This window comes from Nannospalax galili, unplaced genomic scaffold, assembly GCF_000622305.1.
Source record: "Nannospalax galili isolate Female #2095 unplaced genomic scaffold, S.galili_v1.0 scaffold332, whole genome shotgun sequence".
Lineage (NCBI taxonomy): Eukaryota > Metazoa > Chordata > Mammalia > Rodentia > Spalacidae > Nannospalax > Nannospalax galili.
Window position 1 is genome coordinate 2923893 of NW_008333794.1, and position 11355 is coordinate 2935247.

The 11355-nt window shown below is 47.3% G+C and overlaps 1 long non-coding RNA gene across 1 annotated transcript; it reads right to left on the reverse strand.

Moving 5' to 3' along the window:
• Positions 1-8279: 8279 nt before the first annotated feature.
• On the reverse strand, positions 8280-11239 carry LOC115069526. Its single transcript, XR_003848786.1, has 2 exons — positions 11157-11239; positions 8280-10928 (listed from the first exon to the last, which is right to left on the reverse strand). It is a non-coding gene; the product is annotated as an uncharacterized LOC115069526 (long non-coding RNA).
• Between the last annotated feature and the right edge of the window lie 116 nt (positions 11240-11355).

Consider the following 11355-nt stretch of genomic DNA (forward strand, 5'->3'; position numbering starts at 1 on the left):
CCAAGCTGACCCTGAACTCACTCTGCAGCCCAGGCCTCTGGAGTAGCTATGATGATAGGCCACTGCCTCCAGGCCCCACTTTTTTTCAATATTTTATTTATTATTTTTATCTTTAGTGTACGAGTGTTATGTCTGCATGTAAGTAAGTGCACCATGTTGTGCAATGCCCGAGGAGGACAGAAGAGGCTGTCAGATCCCTTGGAACTGGAGTTACGGACACTTGTTAGCTGCCATGTGAGTGCTGGGACTCAAACCCGGGTCTTCTGCAAGAACAGTCAGTGTTCTTAACCGCTGAGCCATCTCTCCAGCCCTGAGGCCCCACATTTTATTGCAACTTTTTATATGGTAGTAAAATTAGATTTTCTAAACTGGACTTGAGAAATAACTTTTTAATTAAAAAAAAAAAATGTGTCTGGGCTGGAAGAGCAGCCAGTGCTCTTAACCACTGGGCCATCTCTCCTGCCCCCTTGAGGACTGACTTTCAACCTTTGGTAGCATAGCAGGATAGCTGCAGTGCTCACAGCTGACTGCATGCTTAAGACAACCAGAGGGTGGGTTCTGAATACTGCAAGCACAGGGGAAGGACAGATTCTGAGACCATGTCACTCACCTCGCTCTGGTCCTCGCATGTCACATGCATGTGTTGACATGGCACAGTGTTCATGATAAGCACATAATTACCAGGTGTCAAATGAAAATAAAAATATACTTTAAAAGAATTTAGTTACTAAATAAGTTAATGTAGCTACTAGGTAACTAGACAATTTTCAAAAAATGTCTTCCTCATGATTGCCACAAACAGAAATGTGGCAGTGTATTCTTCTATTAACCTGCAGCCTCCTCCCTTCCTTCCTCCCTCTCTCCCCCTTCCCCCCTCCCCTTCCTCCCTCTCTCCCTCCCTCCCTCCTTTTCTGTTTTTAAATTTTTTAAAATGTGTTTACGAGTGCATTGCCTGCATGCGTGTAAGTGAACCCATGTTTGTACAATGCCTGGGGACACCAGAAGGGGCTGGATCCCCAGGACCCAGAGTTACAGATGTTGTTAGCTGCCATATGGGTGTAGAAACTGAATGCTCTTAACTGCTGAGGTCTCTTCAAAGGCCCCAACCCACCCGTTTTTGAGACAGTGTTTCACTCTGTATCCCAAGCTGGCCTGGCCTGGAATTCGTGGCAGTCCTCTGTGCCTCTGCCTCTCAAGAGCTGGAACTGCAGATGAGACAACCATATACAGCTTATTGCTTTAGTTTTTTTATTTTTTATTTTTAAATTTTTTTAGAAGAAGCATTTCATTACAGCTTTAACATAATAACAGTTTTCAGAGCAGATACATCTCTTTCAAAAGTGGCTATAAAATTTTTAGTTTCACTGTTGAATTAATACAGTTATACAACATTGAACTCAGTATAAGCCCTGTAATACATAAAATTGAATGAGTTTTTAACCTTTAAAAAAGATCTCCATTTCTTTTTAAAATATACTGTTTCTTACAGAAAGACTCATATTGGCGCATATGTCTCTAGTGTATGTATCTGATTATTACTAGTCATAATCGGTTGCACTCGGATCCTTGGCACCTGTGTATGTCTATAAAGTCATCGGGTAGATTTCAAGGGTAATGTTTATCACCTCTACTAATTAACATGATGTAAATTTTTATGCTTCCTCCTCAAATATAATTCATTTTTAAAAATTTGCTGATTTTGTGTGTGCATGTATCACACAGAACATCCCAAACCATCTTATTCATCTATACACCCACTTCCCAGATGGCACCCTCCTATAGCCCCCCCCGACTAGAGCCCTTATACTCTGTCATCCCTGCTACTGTCCACTGTGTTGTCAGCACCCCCAGTTGTTCCCCACTACTTGTCCATCCCGTGAATCTAGTCAGTCTATCAAGAGGTCTTTGTTTTAGGAAAGTCAGCTGTTCCTCATCTAGCAGCAATCCATTGTCAATATTCCTTTAGATAAGATTGGGGTCTGCTGTTCATTTTCCCAGTTCTATGCTGGGTTACTGTTTTTTTTTTAATTTATTGCAATTTTGTAATTATGTATATATGTGTATGTATATGTGGGTACATGCACATGAGTGCAGTGTCCCATGAGGCCAGAAGGGCATCAGATCCCCTGGAACTGGCGTTACAGATGATTGTGAGTTGCCCCTCCCCTACACACATGGGTGCTGGGACCCAAACTCAGGTGTTCAACAAGAGAAACAAGTGCATTTAATCCTTGAGCCATCTTTCTAGTCCCTGCTGTTTTTAAGTCTCCAAGAAAACCCAGTGTCTGTGGATCAATGAATAGAAAACGAAGGTCAGGTCCATCCATGCACTGGAATATGACTCTGCTGTTAAAAAGGAGATACTGACACAGGCTGCGACACAGAAGACCTCGAAGACACAATGCTCTGAAATTAACCAATCACAAAAGGACACAGGCTACATGGTTCCAGGGCTGTGAAGTCTCTGGAGTGGCTAGTTCATAGCAACAGAAAACGGGATGTTGCCAGGGGCTGAGGCAAGGAAGGTGTCAGTGTCTAGTGGGGATGGTTTCAGTTTTACAAGAAGAAAAAGTTCTGGTGAGCTGGTTGCATGTTGGGGATGTACTCACGGCACAAGCTGACACTCAGAAGCCATGAGGGCCATTATTTTGACAAATGTCTTTGATTATAATTTTTGAAAGGCTGTGCACCAGCTCTATCATGTGTTATGTAGTAAGAAAACTTAACAGCGATTTGATTACCTGCAATTTCTTCTTCTTATAGCTGTTTGTATTTTTCTGATATTTTTAGCAGTGAAAAACATTTTTTTGTTTCTGGTTTTTTTTTGTTTGTTTGTTTGTTTGTTTTGAGACAGGGTCTCCCTGTAGTCCCAGCTGACTTGAATTCACTATGTAGACCCGGCTGGCCTTGAACTCGCAAAGATCCATCTGCCTCTGCCTCCCAAGTGCTGGGACTAAAGGTGTGGGCCACCACGCCCAACTGAAAAACATTTTTTTTTAAAGAGACTTTTTCCACAAAGCCCAGGTTGGCCTCTAACAAATTCTCCTCTCTTTAACCCCCCGAGTACAGGATCACAACAGGTGTGTGCTGCCACGCCTGGCAACACAAACCCTGAAAAAACAATTGCAAAGTGACAGACTAGGTTACACAATTACAATAAACTTGTAGTAAAACTGACTCTTTTTTTTATTCTAAATGTAATACATGTTCATTGTAGAAAAATCTAGAGAAGTAAATATAAAATGCTAAAGAGACAACTTATAATCCCAGTGCTCAGTGAAAATATGTATTAAAAGTGTTAAAATATCAGGGTGTGGTGGCACATGCCTGTAGTCCCAGCACTTGGGAGGCAGAGGCAGGCAGATCTCTGAGTTCAAGGCCAGCCTGGTCTACACAGTGAGTTCCAGGACAGCTGGGGCTACAGGGAGACCCTGCTTCAAAAAGACAAAAAAAAAAAAAAAGTGTTAAAATTGCTTCTGTATCTTTTTCTATGAAAATACCTTATCTTTATATAGAATAATTCCTGTACAGAGCATGTATTGTACTCTTTATTTTCTTTTCCCTCCCTCTTCCTATCTCTTTCTGAGATAATTATATAGCTCTGGCTAGACCAGAAGCCACTATGTAGTCCAGTTGGCCTTCAGCACATATGGCAATCCTCCTGCCTCAGCCTCTCATGTGCCAAGGTTACAAGCATAAGCCCACAGGCCTGACTCACACTTTTTTCCATTTTAAGTTTCATAAAGTAGTCTTTTTAAATTTTGAATTGATACATGGGGGCTGAGGATGTGGCTCAGTGGTACAGTGCTTGCCTAGTATTCCCGTGGACCTTGAGTTCCATCCCCACCAAAAACGAAACAAAAGTCAGTCTAAGTTAACAGCTGATATTCTATTGCACTGATGGGCCATAGCTGATGATTAGCCTTCCTTTTCGATAAGCTTCCAATATTTCTCAACAGCCAGCAATGGTGAGAAAAACATGCTTACCGCAAATCTGGCAGTACACCTGATCATTTCTTCAAATTGGTTCCTAAACACAGATCTGTGGAATTCCCAGTGATGTGTGCCACACAGGCTGGCTGTGGGGACACCACTAGCATCATAACTTTAAAATGGCCAGCTGGATGAAAAGCATCTTGCTTTTGTGCTTCTTTGATGAGGAATGAGGTTAAATTTTCCAAGAAAGCACTGGCAGTCTGCATGCTGTATCCCCATTCTGTCTGGGCAGCATTTCTAGGTGTTAGGAGGTGACCACGGCACTCCTCCTAGAGACTGGGAGGCAGCCAGTATAGGGTTGGGTGAATGGCACCATCTCCTGCCCCCCAGGACCCCTCCTTGTAGGTAAAGCCCAGCCTGTGTATACTGAACAGGGGCCACAGCAGGCTACCTCCAGATCCTTGTAACTTATTCTACTGTCCAGCAGCCTAGACAGGAGCATAGCACCTGCACTCAGCACCCGTACCTAGCATCCTGCACATCACACCCAGTACTCAGTACCTGTACCTAGCAACCTGCATCTGTACCTAGTACTCTGCACATAGCACCTGTACCTAGTACCCTGCACATAGCACCCTGCACTCAGCACCGTTGTGGCAAGCAGCTGTCTGGAACGTGTGGTCACTGCCCAATACCAAGAGAGCACCAGACTATACATTGGTAACCTAGGAAAAGATCCAAAGTCAAAACTCCAAGCACAGATTCTACCATACACACGCCACTCACATCATTGCAAAGCCAAGAATCCTAAGTTAAACTGTTGTGCCTCAGGGACCACTGGTATCTATCAGACCTTCAGGAGGTCACTATGACAACCATAGAAGACATAGTCCCTGCTTCCATAGCACTGGCCCCGTGGGGAGAGGACTGGCTGCCATTTGCAACAGACACTCAAAGCAAAGCTGGCTTAAATACACTAGACTCTGACCCCCACACACACCCCGAAAGCCCACACTAGTGGTGTGGTTGCACCCTGGGGAGTGGTCTTGGGTCTGTACTCCTCCCCAGCCTGCCTCCCATCCCAAACTGCAGCCTTGAGCTTTGTCTGCCTGGCCCCCCGGATCTTCCTGTCCGGATTGTAGCCAACAGAAGGGAGCATGCAGAGGGCAGCCCAGAGCATGCACCCTCACTTCTGCAATGCCCTTTGGCCAGCTCTAGGGGTGCTGGATGATGCAGTCTTTCTTTAGGACCATTCTATTGAGAAATGGGTGTGCCAAGAAAGAGAGAGTAACAGTGGGCCAGCAGTCCTCACTATGGGAAGACACGCTTAATTAACAAATACACTAATTAATGAATCATTACAAACCTTGAGAAATGCTTTGCGAGGTACTGAATACAAAGGAGGTTAGACCTGAGGGATGCAGAGGAATTAACAGAGAGAGAGGAGGGTAAGATGGCTTACGATGGAGGGAATGTTGGGGCAAAGGCCCTGGGGTCAGCCAAGCACAGTATGACACGGCACTTGGGAAGCCCTTGTCTGTGAGAGGTTTAGCCAGCATCTACACACAGCATGTGAAGTCCCTGAAATGGTCTATAGGAAGGAGTTGGGCCGGGAGTCAGAAACTTCCACTTGGTTCCAAGCACTTTTCTAACGTTTAGTGTATAATTCACTTGATCTTCAAGCTCCCTGCATCCATTCTGTCTTTAGAGACACAAATGCCCAAGGGAAGTAGACTTGTAGGGGTTTACAGGGAGACTCAGCAGAGGGGAATGGTAGGCAGGGACAACCCCCAACCAGAATACAGGTCTGACAGCTGGAGGCAGTAGAAGCCTCAAGCTTCAGCGACCTGGAGAGTACTGGCCTGGAAACCCCAGCTTAGAGTTCCATCAGCTGTGCAAGAGCCCTGTGTCTGGCAGGAGCAATGGGGCAGGACCCCAGCTCAGCCTTTAGCTGTGAAGCCAGAAGCATGCACAGGAACAGGATCCTCGGTTGGTGACCCACTTGGGCTGAGAAAGGATGAAGCAATGTGTAGAGTGGCCCTCAACTAGCTGCTGACTCCTCGGGTAAGTGGGCCAGGATTGCTGGGTATGGTTCTGGGTGAGGCAGCTCTAGGGCTGCTGTTTACCTGAGGTACCCACAAGTAAGGGGCTCAATGAGGGTCCCTCAAATTCTTGTGTGATCGCTAAGCGCCAGTGTTTCAGAATGCAATTGTATTCTGGACACAGGGCCTTTAACAATGTAATTAAATTAAAAAATGAAGTTGCTGGGGTGGGTAATAAGACTGGGTTCCTAATAAGAAGAGATCAGAGGCTGGGTGTGGTGGCTCACACCTGTAATTCGAGCACTGGGGAGGCAGAGGGAGGTGCAGCTCTTGAGTTTGTGACCAGCCAGGTCTACATGGTGAGTTCCAGGGCTATAGTAAGACCCTGTCTCAAAATAAGGGGGGGAAAACTATCCATAACACCAGTCCCAGGGGATCCGACAGCCTCTTCTGACCTCTGCAGGCATTGCACGACATAGGTGCACTTACCTACATGCAGGCAATACACACATACACATAAAACTAAAAAAAAAAAAAAAAGAGGGAGAGAGATCAGGACACAAGCAGGCACACACAGGGGAAGACTATATGAGACTCAGGGAGAAGGAAAGAGGCCCAGGAAGTCTTCCTGTGACACCTGGATCCTGGACTTCCAGCATCCAAAACACTAAGGACTATACAGACTTATCTGTCAGGGCAGATGGGCAGCTGGATGGGGGCCACTTTGCTTGGCATACAAAGTGTGATATCTGGGAAGGATTCTAGAGCAGAGGCTGGATGAGGTCAGATTGGAATGCTCTGAGTGAGCTGCTTGGGGTGGGGGGTGGGGGCAAGTAGCCTATTGACAACCCTTCAGCCACTCAGAACAAACTCAGCCAGTACCCCTAAGACTTTTGCTGAGCCCATCAAATGCTGTTGCTGTGCCTGTATGGGAAGAAGTCAGCTGGGAAGTGAGCAGGGGTAGGGTCCCACTGTGGGCAGCTAGAGGACTGCAGGTATTGGGATGCAGTCAGAACTGTGGCCATGTGCATGGAGTGAGGGTGGGGGAGAGAAGAGAAAGGAGGAGGAGGAGGAGGAGGAGGAGAGGAAGGGGAGAGGAAGGGGAAGAGATGATTGAGTGAGTCCATGACTGACCCCACACCTGTTAGGGTCTCACCAAGAAAGAATCTCTTGGTTCAGTTTACAGTATTTCTGAATTGTCTTTGGTTCTGTGGATACAGGAGTGAAAATATAATGTATGCCCACTCTGTGTGTGTGTGTGTGTGTGTGTGTGTGTGTGTGTGTGTGGTGTAGCACTTACCTTGAATGCATGATACCCAGGCTCAATCCCCACTACTTGGGGGGGAAAGATACACCAACTCTAGAGAAGGACTGAAAAATGAGGAGTCAGGGCTGCAGAGATGGTTCAGCGGTTAAGAGCACTGGCTGATCTTGCAAAAGATCTGGGTTCAAATCCCAGCACCCACATGGCAGCTGACAACCAACTGTTAACTACAGTTCCAGGGGATCTGACCCTCTCTTCTGTCCTCTGCAGGCACTGCATGACATGGGTGCAATTACACATATTCAGGCATAACACTCATACACATACAATAAAAATAATTTTTTAAAAAAGAGTATAATAAGCCGGGCTTGGTGGCAGAAACCTTTAATTCCATCAGATCTTTGTGAGTTTGAGGCCAGCCTGGTCTACATAGTGAGTTCCAGGACAGCTGGGGCAACAGAGAGACCCTGTCTCAAAAAGACAAAAAAAAAAAAAGAGTATACTAGAAAAAGAGAGGCATATAAAGTCAAATGTATCTTGATAAGTATGTGAAATCTGAGGATGGAAAACCCATCAAAACCCCTAAAAGGCCCAGGCCTGGATGGTTTTACAGGCAAGTCAGCTGATGTTCAAACAATATACTTTATACGCTTTGTCTTTTAAAAAATATTTTATTTTTTTATTTCATGTGTATATTTTCTGCATGTAGGTAGGTGTGCCCATGTTTTGCAGTGCCCAAGGAGGTCAATAGGGGGCGTTGGATCTCTTGGAACTGATTATGGATGATTGTTAGCCACCATGTGGGTGCTGGGAATCCAATACAGGTCCTCTGCAAGAGCAGCAAGTGCTCTTAACTGCTAAGCCATCTCTCCAGTCCCCCTTTGTCTTTTTGAAAAAGTGATATAAACAGCTGTAATTTTGGCATGTGGAAGGCTAATGAAGCTGGATCAAGAGTGCAAGACCAGCCTGGGCTACATAGTGAGACCTTGTTACAAAATGAAACAAATAACAAACTTTCCAGAAAGATAAATCTTTCTAGGATTTACAAAAAAAAAAAAAAAAAAAAAAAATTGTTCCAGAAGTTTGAAGTTCCCAGAGACTAGAAAGTTCATATCCTTTTGGGTCTTTTCTATGATGATTATGTAGAAATTGGGAAGAGATTTCTTTGAAGGAAAAGTACATGAGATTTGTTCACTGCTGTGAAGAGAAATCTTTTCCTTGGCTATCTCTGTTTTGAAGAGTACCATCAGGCTTTCCCCATCTTTTCTAGCAAGAAAAGGAATGTACCTTCATAGTAGAGAGTTCATTTAGCATGCCTGAGGCCCTGGAGTCTAGCCTAATACTGGGGCGAGGGGGAAGCCTTCTGGCTCTGCTGGGGAGCTTTTCTGTCTAGACACAACATGGTAGAAATGTGTCTGCAGTTGCTCACACAGGCCTTCAGGTAACCAGGATGCCCATATCCTTGTTCATTCAGTCATACAAACATTTTGCATCCAGACTCTAATCTGGGCCCTGCACTGTGATGGACACATAGAGGCATCTAGGTTGGGGTAGGATCTAGGTTTGGGGAGGGAACTTGGCTGTAAGAAGGTTAACTCTGAGCTACTGTCTGAGGATGGATGGATTACCAGGCCTGGGATACTGGGGGGGCAGCCAGGCAGGGAGCACAGCAGACACTATGGAAGGAATCATGGGAGTTTTCTGGGTGTCTCACAAGGAAATTTCCCTAGGGACTACTTGTTTAGGGTAAGTCCCTGAAACTTTAGCTAATTTCCTTCTTTCTTTCAGCATTTCTTTTCTGCATATGTGTACATATGTGTTTGCCTATGTGGGGGCATGCATGTGTACACATATGTATGGACACATGTGGAGACCTGAAACTGATGTTGAGTGTCTTCCTCAGTCTTGCTCCACTTTATTCTTTGAGGCAGGGTCTCTCTATGGGCCTGGCCCTCACCAATTCCAGCTAGTCAGGTAGCGAGCCAGCTTGCTCTAGGGATCCTGTCTCTGCCTCCCATGCTAGGAGTACAGGTGCCTGCTTGGCTTTTATAGGAGAGCTGGGAATGAGAACTTCAGGCCTCTTGCTTGAATGGCAAATGCTCTATCCACTGAGCCATCTCCCCAGCCCCAACCCCACTTTACTTCTCCCAAACTATTTGCTTATGTCTTTCTGAACTTAGTAATTCCACATGTGGGCACTTGTTGTGGGCCTGTGCAGAGTACAAATACACAGAAGTCACTGTTTGGTGGAGCTTACATTCTCGGAAGAGACCAGTAAACAGAATAAGGTGTAAAATATGTAATAAGAGAAGGTAGATAGTAAGAACCCAGAAGAAATGTTAAACAGGATAGGAACACAGGGGCTTCGAAGTGGTATGTGGTGACATTTTGGATTGTGTAGTGAATGCACCCCCCCCCACCCCCGCTTGAAGATACCGCCTGAACAGAGCCGGAAGGAGGAAGCCATGAGAATCTTCCGGGAGGAGTATACCCAGGCAGAGGGAACAGAATGTGCAAAGGTCCTGAGCTGGGGTCTGGCAAATCTGAGCCCTTGTGGTAACCTGAGCAAGGAGTAGAGAAGAGGAGGAGGTCAGGAATAGAATGAAGAGATGTGGAAGAGATTGAAGAAGGCTGAGAAAGCTTGGGTTATACTTACTCTGAGTGAACTGGATGCCCTTGAAAGGCTCTGAAGTTAGGGGTCCTGGTCTGACTCAGCTTTAAGCAGGATGCCCTGGACTGGTGTGGGGTTCTGAAGAGCCAGGACACCTTCCCTGTGGGCTAAAGCCACTCAGCCACACATCTGTTTCCAAGCATCTGATCTTTGGCTGCACTTTCCCCCAGGGATGTGACATATTGGACCCAGAGTGTGGGGAATGCAAGACCCAGGGCCAGCAGAAGTGCCCTGGCAGAGCCTGCCACTGCCCTGCACAGCCAAGATGAGAGCAATCAACTTTACTGACCTGTCTCTTCTCCTTTGAAGGAGCAAACAGCCACCTCCTCTGCCCACAATAGCCCTGGCTGTGGAATGCAACAGCAGGCATAGCTTCTATGAACTGACCTTCCTCTCAGTACAGGCCTACTTCAAGAGCTCCAGTCAAGACTCAGTTAAGCTACTGGGTCCTGGACATTGACCTGGAGAGAGGGTCCCCAGATCCTTGGTCAGGGGGATCCAGATCCACTAGCTACAAATCTGCTCCAACAGTGACTTCTGGAAGCAGCCGGGGGAAAGGTCACCTCCAAGTGCCAGGAGGGACCAGAAGGAAGGTTTGCCCACTTGTTCTGGGGTGTCTGTAAGATGACCCCTGCCTGGCCCTCCTCTCCCCTCTCCATCTGTAATGGGGCTGGGAAGGTCCATTCCCTTGCTCAGTTTGTTTCTTCATCTGTAAACTGCTTGGCTAGGGTGCCAACCCAGTGTGGACTAAAGGGCACAGCTGGGTACCCAGCACCCGCTGCTCACGTGTTTCCTTGGCCTTCGCTTTCCTCCTTAAGCCTATTCAAACGCATTCCAGGATGGCTTCTGACTGAAGTCTGCAGCCCCCTTTGTGGACTGGGAGCACCGTACAGCTGTGGGAAGGTACCTCCAGTATCCATGGTCTAACGTGGTGGTCAGCAAGCCTCCGCGGACAGTCGCGGAGGCCAAGGGCAGCTCAGCGATCTCACGCTCTCCACGGGTGACCATGGCCGCCCTAGGAAAGACCAGATACCGTATTTCTTCAATAAGATGTTCCGCTGGGCTAGTTTCCCACAGTATCCCGCATAGACCGAGGGCGCACAGTCGCCTACGTAGGCTGGGGAGGAAAGAGGGCTGCCCAGACGAATCCGGCAACGTGGCCCCACAGTGTCCGCCCCACGTGGCCTTCACCCAGGTTCGTCCGGGCTTTCCGTGGGTCCTCAGGCCCGCATCTAGCGCACACCTGGGGACCGATGGCGAGTCATGGAGAGGGGTGGGGTGCGCAGGTCTCGGGCGGGCATTTCGAAACGCGTGGGCCAAAAGCTGCAGGCCCGGCCGGGGGCGGGGCGGGGCGCGTGATGCGCGGCGCTGGCCAATGGGGCGGGCGGCCGAGGCCGAGCCTCCTGCGAGCCTTCGCGGCGCCCGCGGCGTCACGTGAGCGG